Raw genomic sequence first — 19,636 nt, 5'->3', positions numbered from 1 at the left:
ATGTTTTGGAAGGCCATTACATAGAATACCAAAGAGACAGAAAGGTTGGAGAATCCAGCTCATGAAACAGGCAGGGCAGCTTGGTAGCTGGAATCAGAACAGGTCACACCACCCAAGCAGCCCACTTAGGACACCACTGGTACTGCCATTGGACAGTCCCACCTCTCACCGCTGGCACTGCTGTCTATGGGCACGAAAGCTACTCCACAGATAATGGTATTATTTCTAAAATGTCCCTTTGAATCAGACTGCAGATTCAGAGACTTGGGTAGGAGACTTTGATTGGCTGAACTTAGGTCACATGATGCTAGCTGCTAAGGGGAGGAGACAGTGAATGCTGAGCTATTTTGCCTTTTATGAGAGTTTGGGATTCTAGGCAACAAGACTATGATCAATGACCACTATAAATATTTATGTGCATTCTTTGTTTCATAATATTTTTTAGGAATCTGATTAATCTTTTTTTTTTTTGGCTGCCTAGGGTCTTAGTTGTGGCACGCAGGATCTTCATTGCTGCACGTGGGACCTTTCGTTGCAGCACACGGGCTTCTCTCTACTTGTGGCACGCAGGTTTTTCTCTCTCTAGTTGTGGCGCACAGGCTCCAGAGCATGTGGGCTCTGTAGTTTTGCAGCACGCTGTCTCTCTAGTTGAGGCGCGCAGGCTCAGTAGTTGTGGCGTGCAGGCTTAGTTGCCCTACGGCATGTGGGATCTTAGTTCCCCAACCAGGGATCGAACCCACCTCCCCTACATTGGAAGGCGGATTCTTTACCACTGGACCACTGGGGAAGTCCCTGATTAATCTTCTTAATTATCACTGAATTTTAGATTGTCTAGTAGGTCATGAGATTATCTAGTTCCAAACTACACACTCAAATGTCTACCATATCCTCAGTGTCAGGGGATGGGGCATATAGGAGTGGTGGGGACTGGGGAAAACTGAAGAGCATCTTCCCAGTCTAAAGGATACACCTACTACTTAGTTCTAGCTGATGGCTGCTAGAACCCACCATGAAGCAAAAGTTGCCAGTCCTTCCAACTTTCCAGCACATGCCCAAAGTCTGAATTTTTGTTAAAATTTAGACTCAAATTCAAAATTAGAAAAAACAATGACACCATTGCTTCTTAAAAATCAAGGCTGCAGGCTGCCTGTAATAGTCAGACCTCTCCATTTCAAAAACCAGTGCAGGGAGATGAGGCCTAAGAGTGTGAAATGCCTTAGGCCAAACAGCTCATTTGGTGACAGAGCCAGGGCTGGAAGTTTGGTCTCCTGAAGAAAAGCAGGTTAGAAAAAGTTCATGTTCCATTACCTCTCTCTGCAGTCACTTCCCTCTCTTGGAAGTAACCTCTCAACCAAACTCAGGAAAAGTAAAAAAATGTCTGCGTTTCACCCAGAAGTAGTAGTGTTTGCATAATGTTTACACATTCAGAGATTTACACATTAAAAGCCAATAGGAATAGCCTTTGGTGTCTGATCAGAATTTAAATCTTCTACAACTTTCTAGGTGGGTCACCTGGGACAAATTACCTTGATTCTCTGTGCCTCAGTCATGGGAAAAGTAAGAGTACCTTATATAAGGGCTGTGGAGAGGATGAAATAAGATTTCATGTAGAGTGCCTGGCTCAGTGCCAGGACCATACTAAAAACACCGCACATGATAATAATATAATATCCAAAAGATATCATAATAGCCTGCATTACCCCAGGACACAGAGCGGGGAGAGGGGAAGAGGACTGAACTGTTTCGCGGTGGGGGTGGGTTATGGATAAGTCTCAAGGTGGAATTCCTAATACGGTGTAAGTGGGGTTTTCACGAAAACCCTATCCTTCCTCTGACTGCGATGCGAGTTCACGGTCAAATCCAGCTGTATCACCTCATGTGTACACTTAAAAGGCACCCACTCTGGTCCACCTCAGTGAAACTGATGGTGGAGCGAAATGAGAGTTCAGGTGGTTCTGGGCTGAGAAGGGGACGGGCAGGGTTTCAGAAGAGAAAGTCGCACCCGATTGTTTCACATTCGCTCTAGGCCGAACCGCGGGGACCTGCTTCCACCCGCGAGCGTTTTCTGCGGAACGCGGGAGGCCGCCGCCGAGGAAGGGGCGGAGGCAGAGGCGGAGGCGGCACCCAGGGGCCGGGGCAGAGGAGGCCGGGACCATCGCAGTGACAGTTTATTTTCCTGCGGCGGCGGCGGCATCAGGGACGGCTGCTGCAGGCTCGGGATCGCCAGGCCTGCGCGTGGGTTTTCGAGGGCGCTCTCTGCGCTGGGCGCTGGGGAGCTACGGCAGCGAAGGGGAGGAGGAGGAGAGGAACGCACAGAAGCCAAACGAGTGAAGGTAGCAAAGCTCCATCAGTCCGCAGAGAAGCGGAGGAGGGTCGGCAGAGTGAAGGGAGCGGGCGCCTGCTCGCTGGGTGCCCTATCACCCTAACTGCAGTGCCTTCCAGCAAAAGCCACCGCGGCCCGGGCTGCAGCGGCCAGACGGATGCCAAGGCCACACGGCAGGCGCGGGGACAGCCGTTGCAGTCGCCATCCCACGCGGGCTCCGGACATCAGGGGCTGGTGGTGAGTAGGCGCGCTCGCGTGTGTGTGTGTGTGTGAGTGTGAGCGCGCACCGGCACAGGCGAGTGTGCACGCCGGGCGCGTGTGCCCGGTGGCCTGGCGCGCGCCGGCCCCTCTTCCGCTGGCGACGTCCTGTCCCGGGCTTGCTCCGCGGGAGGAAAATGCGCTTTGCGGCCGCTCACTTCCTTCCTGCCAGTCCTGCGGTCGGCTGCCTCCGCCTGCGTTGCCTCTGTCCGCCCCGCAGCGGGCTCCGAGGGGTTAGTTTCACCTTGATGGGGAAAGCAGGAAGCTGTGGCTCCTGGGGGCGGGGTGGGACGCCGGCAGTGATCTACCTCCACGCGGGTGTTTCTGGTTTAGGCTTGGGGCGCGGCCTCGGAGATGGTGTCGGCGTTCAGAGAGACCCCCGCATTGTCTTTGGAGGTGCGTGGTGTGGGGAGGGAAGGGGCGGCGGTTGGAAAAACAGGCGTCTTTGCAGGACCGTGTGTCATGCCTTTCTAGATGATGCTTACTGTTACGCCGTTTATGAGCCACTCATAAGGCATTTTCCCTCACCTGAATAATTTATAAGCCTTAACGGAGAGCCTTTAATGAAATGCACAAAGAAGTGGAATGTCACTAAAACATAATTTTCCAGAACTCTCTGAAACAACCCACACCGCTGATAGCCAAGAGCCTAAGGTGCTGTAATTACTGAAATTTAAAAATAAATAAATAAACAATAAGTAATTCAGGAAACAGAACCTGATCGAGAGGATTGAAGAAAATCTTAAGTGTCTGGGAGGCTTGGGGGTGGCTTTCTGGAAATCGGTGTTTGAATCTTTGAATCTTTCAAAGTAAGCTCCAGAGAGCCCAGTGCTTTCCAAACATCCTGCTAATCACGGAGAATAAAAAGAAGTCCTAGGTTTTAAGGCATTTCTAAGTTTATAATGGATATCACCAGGATGCTGATTTATGATCTCATGATTCAAGGCCCTGTCAAGGTCAATATGGCAGATTTGTTCCAGCAGTTCAATTACACGTGAATGTTTGATTTTCTGTTTCAAGTTTTGGGGAGTAGTTTTCTATGGTTGTTTTACACAGAGTTTAAGCCACTATCTTCTATGCTTTTCCAGACCTTGTTTCAGTTGGCAGTCTTATGTTTGTGGGATGGATGCTAAATTGAACTTCAAAAAGGTACTCTGTTTTACAATATATATGTATAAAAAATGTACTCTGTGACTCTATTATTGTAGACATTTTATAGCTACACTGTAAATATCTATGTTTCTTTTTAATACTGAGTCAATGCCTTTGGGAAGGCACTGGGAAGTAGGTTCCTCTTGTTTACCGTTTGCTCCATTACATCTTCATTCAAAGGCATGAAATGTTATTAGAATCTCCCTGGAAAATGAACAGGCTGCTTGTTTTCTGTTCAAGCATATATGCAGCAATTTGCTTGCCTCTTGGGAATCGGCTCTTGACTATACTACTTCACCTGTAATTTATGTTATTAGCTGGTTCTTGGGAATTTTAAGAAGAAACTTGTTTTCTTACACTCTTTTGTAACATAAGCACCATTTAAATCAGCAGGCAGAGAATCCAAGTCCTTTACCCATATTGTGGTCTTCAGGGCCAGTTTCTTGCATACTTTTGCTCTGTTTTATAGGACTCATTCCCATTGAAAGGCTTGGAGGGAGAAATGGGAGCATCGTGGTCCCAAGGGTGTCCTCAGCAGAGAGATTATTTCCTGGAGGGGAGACTGTTTTGGGGATTGGCTTCTGAGAAGGACTGATAAAAAATAAAGAATTGTTAGTAATAGTTACCTCTGTTTACTTTTGGCACAAAGGTCTTAACACAGTTCAATCACATTCCTCCTTCAAGGACTCTTCCCAAGCCCACTTACAGCTACAATCCAGAGAGCGAGGTTGCCTTTTATAGAGAAGAAAAACCTGGTAATTCTTGCTCAGGATCTGAGGGGTAGAAGAAATAGTAGATGCTGCCCAGAAAATGCCAGGTGCCTTCAGGGAGGATACATTTACCAATTAGACACACTTATAAACCACTGGATTTATGATTCTGTCTAATCCTAGCATTTTTTTCTCCCCCCTGTGAAAGATTTAGGAGTAACTTCAATTGAAATTATGAGAAATGACTCATGGTCATCCTTGAAAATATGAGAGTCAGTTCTCTACCCCTGAGGGCTAATGGATGTCAGCTGCCCATTAAATATTTGTTAAATGAATACCAATTCTAGAATCTTCCCAACCTTACTACATCACCTCTTCTAGTATTGATTATTTTTAGCCATAACTTTATATGAATCATCAAACGTTTCATTAAATTGGAGCCAATTGATATAGTCAACTAAGACCAACTTCCTCAACTGAAGGAACAATAACTATCCCGCTAAAACAAAACAAAACCAAACAAAGAAAAAAACACTGTATTGGTACTTACTGACTTGCTTATTTCAGCTATCTGAACATGTGAATTGCCCAGTTGGATGTGTTGAGTGTACATTCAGAAATCCTGAGTTGACATCGTAATGTTCAACTCAGGAATGATCTAGATGTAGCTACATCTGGATATGCCTTTTGTCAGAAATTAGTTGCATTTCTAAGCAAATTAGATGAACTTCTAGTACAATCCTTCATCTCCTCATGTTGAGTAGAAAAGCCAGTTAACATTTGGCAAATTGCTAAGTCTTCAAAGTTCATATTTGATTTTCTTTCTACATTTTAAATTAAATCCATGTTATGTTTGTCCATTGATGTGGTTGGCTTACAGACATTAATTCAGACCACTGGCTCCTTAGTAACTTGTATTTATTAAAAGCAGGCCCTTGATATAAGCACCAGTAATTCGTATGTTTTGATTAGCTCTAGCTAGCCTTTCAAAATACTCTTGGAAATGAGCGCATTGTATGATCTTGAATATGAAGAGTGTTATGCCTTCCTTTTTTTTTTTTTTTTTTTTAAAATAGTTCTGACTTTCTGTCCCCAGTCATTGGAGGTTTACCCTATGATTCATGATCTAATTTCAGGATGAACGATTAGAAAGCTGACTGAAATTTGTCTGGATATTAACATTATGGTGCATATAATAATGCAGATTTTTCTCTGATATTCTTCCCTTTTTGTCCTCCAATCAAGCTTGTTTCATCCTGAATAAAAATCAAATGAGATCCTTAAACATTTAAAAATGTTTTCCTGTTGGGCTGTGTCCAAAATAAATAAATAAAATTTTAAAATTGCTTATTACTGTTGTGAAGTAACGCAAACACTACTGCTATTCTTTGCATAATGAAACATGGCCATTCTTATCAAGTATTCATTTGATAAGTAGGTACCTGAGCACTTGAAGTAGAGTTAAAGGCATGTTCCTTCCATGTCTTATTAAAAGGCCCTTGAAAGCAAGGGGGTGGAATTTTGATTTAGATAAAGTAGCCAATTCAAGGTAGGTTCCTTGAAAGGAGTACGTATGAAAGCATCTTTTTGGAAGAGCACTTCGGCAGTTGTGTGGGGAGTGAGTGGGTTAACAGAAAGAGAGAGTGGAGGTGAAATCTGATGTCAGATAATGACAGCCTGACATAAGATCCCAGAGACACTGAGATGAAGAAGGGAAAACTTCAGACAGCCAGACATCAGGATTCTTTGTTTTATGTGGAAGAGGAATCGTAAACCTGGGGCATAGTGTGATCACACACGTATTCCACATCCACGGGACACCTCACCAGTTGACCACAGCATTCTTTCCTGCCGAGCCCTGGTGTAACCTCAGAATCTTGCAAACGTTTGACAAATACTTATTAATAAATATTAGTTATTAAGCATGTGCTATATGCCAGACACTGTACTCAGCCTTTACATTTGTTATCTCAAGGATGGTGGAGTGGTTAGGAACATGAATTCTTTTTGCCATTTACGAGTTGTGGGTCCTTGGGTAAGTTACTAAATTCTCTGAGCTTCAGTTTCTTCATCTTTCAATTGGGATATTAGTTTCTGTCTCATAAGGTTTGGGGAAGGATTAAATGAATAGATAGGTATAAATGAAAAGTACTGAGAAGTGTCTGGCACAAGGTTAACTGCTACATGTATTAGTTGTTACTATTGTTATTAATTCATAAGACAACCTTATGGAATAGGTGCCATTTTGCAGATTAAAAAATTGAGGCACAAAAAGGCTAGGTAAATCACTCAGGGTCATAGGCTGGGATAGAGTGATAGAGCTGGGCATCAAACCCAGACAATCCGACTCCGGTGTTTGCTTTCCTAACTTGTGTGTATCCCTGATCACATGCCAGGTGCTGGGGACACTGATTGGGGAGAGAAAAGTGGGGGCTTGTCCTAATGAGATCCCGGGCTCCAGTCATTTCCACTGCAGAGTTTGTCATCTCCTATATAGAATTAGTACCCAGATTATTGTACAAAATTTTTGCTATTTTTCCTTGATGTTTTGGTATTTTGTAAATGTGTTTCATTAAATACTTTAAGAAGGGGTCCAATTTGTGTTTTCACATATGCTTTAAAAATAGGTTATTTTTTGTTTTTGCCTAACAGTTGACATATGCAATACATATTATATTCATTTGTAATATCTTTCCTTGTACCTAGTGATCCTTCGCTGGAGGCAGCAGGATATGTCTCCCTAATATAATGTATAATATATACATTATATGTTTTATATATATTGTGTGATGTAATATTATTTAACTATATAATATATATTAGATGCATTTTATACAGTGTATGTCGTGTATACATAATATAATGTATACATTGTATATAAGGTATGTATTATAAAATATATACATTATACTACATATTATATGTAATATAATACATACTGTGTAACACATTATGTTAGGGAGACATTTACGTTAGATGTAAAGAATCACTGGAGAAGAGAGATGTTACAAATGAGTATGTGTACATTATATTATTGGAAAGGTATCAGTATTCTGAAAAACTTCTATGCCATCCACCTTTGTCCACACTCTCAGAGTCTTATATATCTCCCATTCAGAAGCCATGGTGAAGTTATGGTGACATTTCATAACCATTTTTATTTAGAATATTTTATAGAGTAAAAGCAGAGTAAATTTTAGCTGTTCTTTGACTTGACATAATTACGTCTAATTATAAAAGGCCAGACATTTTTATTATTGGGCCTGCCATTAACATTATATTATACTTTGACTATACCTCAATTTAAAAAAAAAAAAAAGAGAGAGAGGCCAGATTTTAATTATAGGTGGGAAGACTGCTGTAGCAACAAAGAATCAAAAATTCTGAATTCCTCCAGAACTTCTTTAGCAAGGAGTATGTCATCACTGATTTCAATATTTTAAACATTACATTAGTCCTTATAATTCTTTATTCTCATAAATAAATTTCAGAGATCTGTAACTAGTATTGTTTTTTTCTAAGGAGGCAAAAACTTTTCTTGGTCTTGTGTAAAGTTCACAGATACTATTTAGTTGAGGAAAATTTTTTAAATCTCATTTTTAAAAATACAGTCTGCATTGTTTGATTTTACCCTTTTGTTCAAATTACATAATTATTTAACTAAAGTCCAGTTTCTTTTAAAGGAACTATTTAAAAATGTTGTGAGTTTAAACTTGATTAAGTTTGAGTTTTGGTGAATTTGGTGTTTTATTTTGTTTTTAAACTTTTGCTGTACTTAGGTTTCAGTGCTTTCACAGTAACTGAACCAAAGATTCAGCCCAGGCTCATACAAGAGATAGCTGTTCAGGGACTCATCACAAATTATTCATTTTGATTGCTTGACTTGATTTGACTCTGGTTTATTGGAAACAGGAGGCCAGTGATGACTCATTTTTAACCCTTCCAGTCCCCAGTTAACACTGCCTGCCTGTTTTGCCTTTGCAGGTACTCAGGGGGAAACTCCACTGTGGGTCTTTTTTGGGAGTGTTACATTTCAAACTTGAGTGGCTAGGACAGTAATCAACTGTGCACCTTTTCATTAAAGGCATAAAGAAAACTGCAGTCAGTAATGGTGATCAGGTTTAAATTCAGCTCATCTAAGGACCCTATAATTTTATTTAACCTGTTGCTAGAGCCCTGTCTTTTAACACCGGAAGTATGCATTTCAACCACTGAGAAGAAATATGGCGAGGCCTTTATGCCTGTGGGTTCATGCTTCAATCTTCTGATAGATTGACTTCAGTTCTTTTTCCAATCTGTTTTGTCCTTGAGAGGTTGGTTTATAAACTGTTCCACAGGATACATTTTCTTTAACAAGAGGAACAATTGGAAGTGGTAGATGGAATGAGATTAGAAAAGAGAAGCCTGGAATAAATCCTTCATACGTTCCTGTTTTTGTAAAAATGGGGCAGAGAAACTGCTTACTGAATCAATACAGTACTTTAAGAAAAAAAAAGATGAAAATCACTTAGAATCATTGGTGGGTGTGGAACTTTTTTTTGTCCAAGTATTGAAAAGTTCAAGAAATTCAAATGTGGCTTTTGAAAGAAATGTAAATGACCATCACATTCTTATGGCATCAGGGTTCTTCGTCTTTTGTCAAGTGTAATATTATTGAAAGACTTAGAAAGGTAACTAGGGCAGTGCATCTCAAACTAGTCTCAAAAAACCAGAATGACTTCCATGCCACCCCCATAGGTTATTATTCAGTAAGTTTGGGCAGGGCCTGGGAGCCTTCTTTTAACAACCTTTTCAGAGGATTCTGATGCAGGTGGTCAATAAACCATACTTAGAGAAAAACCTATTTAGAAGCTAAATCTAATTTTATTTGCAAATTTGTTTCTGTTTTTAAGCTTTATGCATTTATTCCTCTGATTTTCATATACATTTTTATGGAATAACATATCCATCAAGGCTGCCTTGGAGTTTTTGTAATGGCACCCAACACTGTGTTTAATTTTCTTATGAATACCTGTTTTCAGGTGGAAGAAATCAGAAAACCACAGAGTTGGCAGGAAAGAATGTTGCACCTCCTTCTGAATGGCAGATGTTGGGATAGGGCAGAGAGGGTTTGATCAAAAAGAAAAGTAGGGGAAGCCTTATATATTGGGAAGCAGTGGAAAGCAAAGTCTAATAAGGCACAGCACTGAGGGCCAGCAAGGGTGTTTAGACCTCTTCCGGTAGACACTAGGTTATCAGTTGCTTTTTTGAGCAGGAGGCTAACCTGGTGCAAACAAGCCTTACTCTTGTGCTAGGGACACATGGTACGTGGTCCAGAAGAGAGGATTAAGGAAAGGCAGAAGGGAGCAGGGTGAGCCCTTGGGGCCTTGAATTTGGCAGGACTGACTGAGGGGCTCATGCAACAGGGTTCTCCCGTGCTGTTTTCCTGAAGGTCTATAGCCAATCAGCTGCTCTCTCCAGCAGCTGCATATTATGGTGTGTAACACCAAGGCTGCCCAGCCATCAGGCCAGATAGCCTCTCTGGGTTTAGAAAGCCCTTGAGTAACTGTTTCAACTACCACTACCTTCTTAACATTGTGAGGCAAGTGTCTCACGTTAGACAAGGGAAACAGACTCTGAGTAATTGATCAAAATCCACACATCTGGAAACTGGCAGGGCTAGGCTTCAAATCTGGAGCTACCTACTGACAACTTCTAGGCTTTAAAAAAAGTATAATTTGTCTGATAATGAAGTGATACATACTTGTAACAAATTGTACCGATATGAATAAGTTAAATATGTAATCCTTCATGATTTCATCCTTGAGAGAACAGCTGAGAAAAATCCAGTGCATGTTGTTCAGATACCTTTCTTGCAAATGCCAACATACATTAAATACATATGTATTAGCACTACAAGGTGGGAGTCATACGTTATATGCTATTTTACAACTTGCTTTTTTTTTTTCACTTAATGCTGTAACGCGGACAACTTCCTGGTTCAGCACATATAGATGTAAGTCTTTTCTAATGGCTTCATTTCCTGTAGAGATTATTTCAAATAACCTCCTTTTGACGGCTATGTATTTTAATTTCCAAAATTGTAATATTTTTAAGCCATGCTACAGTGGGAGCAAGTGTGTGTGTGAGAGTGTGTGTGTATGTGTATTAGTGTATTATTTGGGCAGGAGAGTCTTGGGGGAAACTTAGAATTGCTTGGTCAACAGGAATGCGTATTATTTTTTTTAATTGCCAATTTTTCTTCCAGTCTTCATCAATATTAAGTATGACCAATCATGTAAATTTTATCAATCAAATAAATGGAAATACCATTTTAAATCCGTAGTTTCTTAATTACTAGAGAAATTATATTTTTCACGTGCTGCTTAGCCATTTAGATTTCTCTCATGACGTGTTCGTTCCATTTGCCGATTTTTATTCAACTTTGTATCTTTCTTACTGTTCTGCAAATATGCCCTATAGTTTAGACATAATCAATATTATGTATGTTGCATATGATGCAAACTTTTTTCCTTTTGTTGTCATTTTACTTGTTGAAGGGATTGTTAAGGTACTAATTTAACATTTTTAAAATATTTAATTTTAAAATAATTTCAGAATTCCAGAAAATTGCAAAAATAGTACACAGAATTTCTGTATATCCTTTTTAACCATTTCCCCAAATATTAACAGCTAATATAATCATGGTAGTTATCAAAATCAGGATACTAACACTGTTACAATACTATATTGTCTAATCTACAGATCTTATTCACATTTCACCAGTGTCCTTCTTCTGGTCCAGGATCCCATACAGGATCACACATGGCATTTTTTGTCATGTCTCCTGAGTCCCTTTTGATCTGAAACATTCCTTCAGTCTTTCTGTCTTTCACCATCTTGACACTTTTTAAGAACACTGGCCAGTTGTTTTTTGTAGAAAATCCCTCAGTTTGGGTTTGTATGGTATTTCTTCATGAGTATATGACCAAGAGTGTGACTTAGTTTGGAAGTGGTCAAAAATATCTGCCTGAGGAAGAGATGCTTAAACTAACACTGGAAAGATACAGAGGAAGTAGAAGTGTGAAATGAGGGTGAATAGAAGGCTGGTGGGTTGGCAGCTGGATCAGACCCAGCTTTGTGGGACCTATTAAAGATGCATGATATTGACAGTGACGGAAAGCTATTAACGGGTTGTTTTTTTTTTTAAATAAATTTATTTATTTATTTGTTTTTATTTATTTATTTTTGGCTGCACTGGGTCTTCGTTGCTGCACGTGGGCTTTCTCTAGTTGCAGTGAGGGGGGGCTACTCTTCGTTGCAGTGTGCGGGCTTCTCATTGGGGTGGCTTCTCTTGTTGCGGAGCACGGGCTGTAGGCGCACAGGCTTCAGTAGTTGTGGTACGCGGACTCAGTAGTTGTGGCTTGCAGGCTCTAGAGCGCAGGCTCAGTAGTTGTGGTGCACGGGCCTATTTGTTCCACGGCATGTGGGATCCTCCTGGACCAGGGCTTGAACCCATGTCCCCTGCATTGGCAGGTGGACTCTCAACCACCGCGCCACCAGGGAAGTCCCTATTAAAGGGTTTTAAGTGAAGAAATGACAATATCTGAATAGCATACCTGTTGTATGTAGAATTAAACAAAGGGGAGCATGATGAAAACAAATAGACCAATTAGAAGGCTATTCTAGTGATGCAGACAGAGTAAAGAGTGACACAGATTAGGGTACTGTAAGGAAAGTTGGTGAGAAAATGCAGATTTGAGAGCTATCTTGGAGGGTGACTCAGCAACTATAAGTGGTAGAATGGATGTGGAGTTGAGGGAGGGAGGAGGTTCATGGTGACTGTTTCCAAGTTTTGCCAGGTTGTGTGTAATTGGGTGTTGATGCCATTCACTGAGATACAGGAGAAGTTTTCGCTGTTGAAGTCAGAAGCATCACCATCTCCACTTCCCTTAGATGCCAACATTTACAGTATCTTTGCCTACTTACGCTCCTATATTCCGGTCTGTCCACTTAACTTCCAGGTTCTATGTTTTTTTTTCCCTCAGAATCGCTCCCAATAGCTATTTATCCTTCTACATTCTTTTTACCACTCTCAGTCCAGTCCTGGGGTATCTCAAACACAGTTGCATACTTGCCTCCTCTCTGAATTGCCGATATTTCTTCTCTATGTAAGTTTATCCATCACTCCCAGACTTTTTTTTTTCAGCTTCATTGAGGTATAATTAACAGAGACTACTTCAATTTAATAAATATGTACTTAGTTCCTAGTTTGGGCAGATCACCTTATTGAGCAGAGTTGAGAATTAAATAAGAAGCTAAGCAAAATTGAAGAGATTCAGGGTCATTTTGCCTAATGATAAAAAGAATCTGTATCCTTGTCATACTCCTTACATAAAAATAAATTCCACACAGATCAACGGTATTTATTCAAAAATAACTAACCATAAAATTACTAGGAGAAAAGATTGGTAGACATATTTTTTAAAATTTTTTATCATCAGTCAGTTTGAAGACCTTTTAAAGAATGATGAAAAACCCAGATACCATAAAAGAAAAAAAAGATCCATTTGACAGCTTGAAATTTTAAAATTTTGTACAAAAAATTAAACAACCTTAAACAAAAACTCCAACTAAACTAATAAATATAGAAAGAAGGATAGAAATAGAAAATTTACCATTTTCAAACACCACAGTAATAATCACTTCAGAAAAGAATAATCTTTGGATGCTAAAATGAATGGGCAAAAGTATACTTGCATATTCGCAAAGTAATTTCCTGTAAGACACTTTGTAATTACAAAAGGAAAAATAGTATCTTTACAGGGGAGAAACATGGCAGACATAACTTAGGTGATCAAAGTAAACATCGCTGATAACAGGGCAAATCAGTGTCTCCTGATGTACTGAGAAGGATACACCACCACTTCTGAGATATTTTTGCCAAAAAATGCATAACCACCTCTGTTGTATTTTGTATTTGTAGCACTTACCGCAGTTTTACTGATATATTTGTGCAGTTAGTTGTTTAGTATCTTAGTACCTCTGTGCTCAACCTCCTGCCTCTAGCAGAATGTAAATTTCATAAGATCAATATCGTCTGTGTCTTTGCTCACTAGTTCCTAGCTGGAAGTAGGAGCTTCATAAATAATGTTGAATAAATAAATGAATGAATGAATTTACTTGGAGCTGATACTTGTGGGAAAGATATACAGTAGTTATTAGCCTTGGAACTATTGAGTGAGAAATCACAGTCGGATATCCTGGTGAAAGTGGATGGAGTGAAGACACAGTGCTCAGATTAAGCCTTAAATGAAGCCTTGAAAGAAATGTGTCCCATGGAATAAAAGTATGTTAAAAGACAGAAAATTAATAGGTTAGGTGCAAGGTGAGGGAAGTGGGAGGAAAAAGGAAATGCCTCTACTTCATTTAGAGCAAAGCAGGAGTTTGTTCTAAAGTAGGTACTGTTCAGCTGATCAAGGCGGGTATTTAGGGGGTTATTTGTAACTGTCTTAGAGCAGTTTTATCTGATGCAGTGAGTCTCAAGTTTCAATGTGCATAAAGATCTCCTAGGCTGCTTGATAAAAATAGAGCTCTGTGGGGCACCCTTGGCAGAAATTCTGACTTGATGGGGCATAGAAATCTGTTTCGTATTAACAACCACCCTCCTCCTCCACTGAGTAATTATGGTGCAGGTGGCCCAGGAACCACACTCACAGGAAACTTTACATCAGAGTAGAGGGGTATAAGCTGCAGGGAAGGAAAATAAGGAAGTGAGTGGGGTGAGCAAAGAGAAACAGTGGATGGCCACTTGCTAACGACTTTGGCAGTATAGGGAGGGGGCTCTTTAAACATTTAAAAGTAACCTGCCAGGGAAAGTTATGAAGGGACACAGCCTGTTTTGATTTTGTCCACCTCGTTGAAGAGATTGTCTAGTTCAAAACCAAAAATGTGACTGCAGCTGTCTATTGAAATATGTTGAACAGTTAGAATATTTCCTTTGGTTGAGGAACACTGGAGAAGCAGTGTATGAGAGGTATTCTGGGACAGCTTTTGCTTTTGAAAGGAGTGCTGGACTAAATTCATGTCTTTCAAGCACTGCCCTTAGGAAATTTATGAAAATTAAATAAAATTGATTAATGCCCAAGGACTGACCTCATCTCTGGGCTTCAGGCATCTGGCAGGCAAGAAGATGATGTTATTTAAAAAATGTATTTCTGACTCATTATGCTTCATTGAATTAGATAACTTGTGGATAGTATTTTCTTTTCTTTTTAACATCTTTATTGGAGTATAATTGCTTTACAATGGTGTGTTAGTTTCTGCTTTATAACAAAGTGAATCAGCTATACATATACACATATCCCCATATCCCCTCCCTCTTGCATCTCCCTCCCTCCCATCCTCCCTATCCCACCCCTCTAGGTGGTCACAAGGCACCGAGCTGATCTCCCTGTGCTATGCAGCTGCTTCCCACTAGCTATTTTACATTTGGTAGTGTATATATGTCCATGCCACTCTTTCACTTCATCCCATCTTACCCTTCCCCCTCCCCATGTTCTAAAGTCCGTTCTCTACGTCTGCATCTTTATTCCTGTCCTGCCCCTAGGTTCTTCAGAACCTTTTTTTTGTTTTTTAGATTCCATATATATGTGTTAGCATACGGTATTTGTTTTTCTCTTTCTGACTTACTTCACTCTGTATGACAGACTCTAGGTCCATCCACCTCACTACAAATAACTCAATTTCATTTCTCTTTATGGCTGAGCAATATTCCATTGTTTATATGTGCCACATCTTCTTTATCCATTCATCTGTCGATGGACACCTAGGTTGCTTCCATGTCCTGGCTATTGTAAATAGTGCTGCAATGAACATTGTGGTACATGACTCTTTTTGAATTATGGTTTTCTCAGGGTATATGCCCAGTAGTGGGATTGCTGGGTCATATGGTAGTTCTATTTTTAGTCTTTTAAGGAACCTCCATACTGTTCTCCATAGTGGCTGTATCAATTTACATTCCCACCAACAGTGCAAGAGTGTTCCCTTGGATAGTATTTTCTTAAAAGCAAATTGCAATAAAAAGGGAAGTATGTTCAAGTGGATATTGGAGTTTAGTGGCTTATGGGTGGCTTATCTTTAGAATGCATAATTTCCAGGAAATTTTAGTATTTCAACAGCAAGATAACACAATTAATCTCATATGAATCTATCTTGGCAAATTAACTGAATTTCTCCCCAACACTTCAAATTCATATTCCAAATGTTTTATGAATTTCTAATTGTTTTATGAAGATATTAATTGAATCACCTCATTTAAAATGTACAACAGAATCATAAATTAGTATATTTATGAGCATATGAAATGCCTTTTGAATACCAGAATTTATTTTATTTTTTTATTGAAGTATAGTTGATTTACAATATTGTGTTAGTTTCAGGTGTACAGCAAACTGATTCAGTTATACATATATATATTTTTTTCCAATTCTTTTCCATTATAGGTTATTACAAGACATTGACTATAGTTCCCTGTGCTATACAGTAAATACATGTTGTTTAGCTATTTTATATATAGTAGCATATATCTGTTAATCCCGTACTCCTAATTTATCCCTCCCCTCCTTCCCCCTTCAGTAACCATAGCTTTGTTTTCTATGTCTGTGAGTCTGTTTCTGTTTTATAAATAAGTTCATTTGTATTATTTTTTAGATTCCACATATAAGCGATATCATATATTATTTGTCTTTGTCTGGCTTACTTCACTCAGTATGATAATCTCTAGGTCCATCCATGTTGCTACAGAGGCAATTATTTCATTCTTTTTTATGGCCAAGTAATTTGAGTACCACAATTTAGAATTTACATTAAAAACCAGCACATATTTTGAATTAAACTGTGTCTTGGTCGAATAATTATGCATTTGAATTTCTTAACTACATATTCCAGGTGGTCAGTCCACAGACATCGAATCACTCTGCCTAAGAAACAAGTGGAGGGAACGGATGCCCTTTTATTTCTTTGGCAGGAAGAAGACTATGAAACAGATGTAATGCTGGACTGAAGTCTCATTTCTGCAATAAATCCTATCACTCTTGTCCAAAGCCCAAGAATTTGACCTTCCCCTGATTTCACCATCAGCTATTAAATATTAATTGCCAGTATCGCTGTGTGACTACGAGTATGAACTCTGGGATCTTACACACCTAGTCTTGAGTCCTTGCTCCACCACTTACTTAAGTTGCTTGCCTAGTCTAGGCTCAAGTTTCCTCCCCTGTAAAATGGAGATAATGGTCATTATCATTTGCTGAGTGCTTCCTGACACCAAGCATCGCGCTCTTGGTTTCACAAGCATTTTCTCACTTCACCTTCTCAACAGGTCTTTCCTTAGTTACTATTATCAACCCCACTTTGCAGTCTGGGTAGCTGTGATTCTGTAGTTATTGCTTGGAGTCAGAATTTGAACCCATGTGGTCTGACCCTGGCGGCTGCATGTCTAATCTCCAGACTTAACTGCTTCCTATTTGATAAGGCTGTTGTGAGGGCTGAGAATGGAGGTCAATGCATTACTTCAGATAACCAGGGAAGGAAAGCTTTTGGTTAGTATATAATTAGTAACCAATTACTATAATATTATGATATTATATTATCATAATAATATAATTATTATTACAATAGCTCTTTTGCTGAATTAAAGGTGATATACATAGTCCTACCTCACCTGCCCAGAACTCAACTTGCTCTTATGTAGAAGACAGTAGAGGAAAAAAAAGGTAAGAAAAATGATTTTTCAGCAGCCAAATTAGAAATCATGTAGCAGTCACTGTAATCAGCATATAGTTTATTCACAGGAGATCCTTTCAGACACATGCCCAGTTAAACTTTTATTTTACAAATAAATTTAAATTATTTTATCAGTAATCAAGATAGACTAAAAGGAGAGAAAGACTGAAGTCAGAGAAGTTTAGTAAAGAAGTTGTTTTTTAAGTGATTTTCTAGATGAAAGCAAATTAGAAATGGAGGGAAGCATTGCTGTTGGCAGGTACGTTGAAATAAAACTGTGAATCATGAAGAAAGAGTTAAATAACATTTATATTTTAATCAAAGGAGAATATAATATTATGATAGAAATATTTCCTTCGAAAATTGTTAAATCTCACAAAATTCTTCCCCTTCTTCTTCTTCTTTTTCTTCTTCTTCTCCTTCTTCTCCTTCTCCTTCTTCTCAATATTAGTATTAGTATTAGTATTAGTATTCAGAATTACCACTTTCACCATTGGATTCACATAGGTAAACATTTCCTTATGTGGCCGGAGGAATCCTGTATCAATTAGGCAGCAGATTACAGAATCCTAAGAGTGCCTTAAACAATGGTACTTATGTCTTACACGATAACAGTTCAGAGGAGAATGGTTTCAAGATAAGCTCAGCAGCTCAACAGTGTCTGCAAGGAGCCAGGCTCCCTCCACCCTCCACCTCTGCCATCCAGCTGGGTCTTAGGCTTGACCCGTCTGGGTTGCAAGATGGCTGCTGCATTTCAAGTCTTACATGAAGACACATGTCCAGCTGATGAAAAGGCACATATTCTCCAGACTATCTCTTTGTATTAGAGATGAAAGTATCTCAGAGTCCTCCCAATAGATTTCTCCCTTCTGGTCCCATTGTCCAAGATTTGGTCACTTGCCAGCTAGTGAAGTCCTGAGTGCCAGGGAGTCTGGAAAAGTGAATATCTCTAGTGAGGCTGGGCCCTGCTGGCAGGAAGAAGCGGGGGTGGGGAGAGTGGGCGGCTGTTGGATAGACAACTGACAGCGACTGTCAAAGACTAATTGCAATGAAGCAAGTAGTTAAACATTAGTCATCTCTGCTATTTATAATAGAAGCCTACATCATCTTACTTTTCTAACCATTTGATGTGAAAAGGGACTGATTTTCTTTGAGTTTTCTACTGCATGCCAGGAACTGTAATAGAATTTGTGTGTGTGTGTTTTAATGATCTTTATTTATTTAATTTGGTCATGCTGCGTGGCATGCGGGATCTTAGTTCCCCAGCTGGGGATGAAAGTGGATGCCCCCTGCAGTGGAAGCGTGGAGTCCTAACCACTGGACCGCCAGGAAGTTCTCTTTTTTGTGGGGTTTTTTTTTAACCTCATGTAAGCTTCCACTGAGTTCTTCTGGAAGGGTGTTATTTCCCCCCATTTAATAGATGAAGATAAAGTACACAAAAGGGTTAAATAAGACACCATAGCACTCCCACCTCACAAGTGGTAGAAGCTGGTTTCTCCTACACGTATACTGCCCCAAACCCTGAGCTGCGGGGTTAAGGGTACCCAACCATCTCATCTTGGTGTCAGAATAAAAATTGTACTGCACTATGAGAATTAATTCTTTTATGGCCCAAAGTGTGACTTGATTGCCCTCAGAGTAGCCTAGACTTACCTCAAAATAATTTGAAACATATATTGGGCATGGTGATTTATTTAATAATCTTTCCTGTAGCAACTGCATTCTTGCTGATTGATCTAATCTTAACTACACTGCTGAGGTATGTTTAACTTGGGATATCCTTCTAGGGATAAGAGACAAATACCTGATACCTAGCAGGTACTCACATGTAGTACTTACAAGTATATAAAAAAGACAATAAAAGCTATTTCTAATATTCGGATCAAGTTTCATATTTATCTCATCAATATTTTAGTACAAATAATGTTATCATCTGGGTCACAGCAGATGATAATTTCTGATTTACAAATATTATATAAAAATAATCTCTTGAGTATAAAAAATAATCTTTGGTTTTAACGTCTGAATCCTTCCAAATGAACAGCAAGGATGGGCTTAGGTCCCTTTTTTTTTCCTGAAGCAGGTCCCAATCTGTAAGCCTCCTGTGACTCAGGAGATGCTCCTTTCTGCCTCTGTCATTTAAGGCGTGAGAGTGACCCTTTAACCTCCTTTTATCTAAATCAGATTAGGTCACTGCAGCCCACAGTCTAGGTTATGATCATTTCCTTTATCTCCAGCTAAGTAAATTGCACCATGTTCTTCCAGGAAAACCTGAACTCTGACCCAGTGGGGAGAAGAAAGGCTGCTTTTGGCCAATTAGAAATGAGACTACAGCATGTGGCATGAGGTGTCCTGGCCTCTCTCATCTGCCGCCCCTGCTTATCCAGTTCCCTGCAGCACTCAGCCTGAAAGGAGTACCAGTGAGAAAACG

At 39.8% G+C, this 19,636-nt stretch overlaps 1 protein-coding gene across 7 annotated transcripts in view; it reads left to right on the top strand.

The window, feature by feature from the left end:
* The first annotated feature begins 2,194 nt into the window (after nt 1–2,194).
* The window catches only part of STAMBPL1 (STAM binding protein like 1), a 44,840-nt gene continuing 27,398 nt past the window's right edge, over nt 2,195–19,636 (top strand). For 3 of the 7 annotated variants that reach the window (XM_061195427.1, XM_061195444.1, XM_061195451.1), the window contains exon 1: nt 2,719–2,814. The gene's annotated coding sequence lies outside the window, so the exon portion shown is untranslated. Of the gene's footprint in view, nt 2,561–2,718; nt 2,815–2,843; nt 2,978–3,669; nt 3,731–19,636 lie in introns of those variants that run through there. The other 4 variants (XM_061195435.1, XM_061195420.1, XM_061195404.1 and 1 more) reach the window with 4 other exon arrangements.

Source organism: Eubalaena glacialis, chromosome 1 (genome assembly GCF_028564815.1).
Source record: "Eubalaena glacialis isolate mEubGla1 chromosome 1, mEubGla1.1.hap2.+ XY, whole genome shotgun sequence".
Lineage (NCBI taxonomy): Eukaryota > Metazoa > Chordata > Mammalia > Artiodactyla > Balaenidae > Eubalaena > Eubalaena glacialis.
The sequence above is the reverse complement of the archived record's forward strand: the minus strand, read 5'-3'. Positions and strand labels throughout refer to the sequence as shown.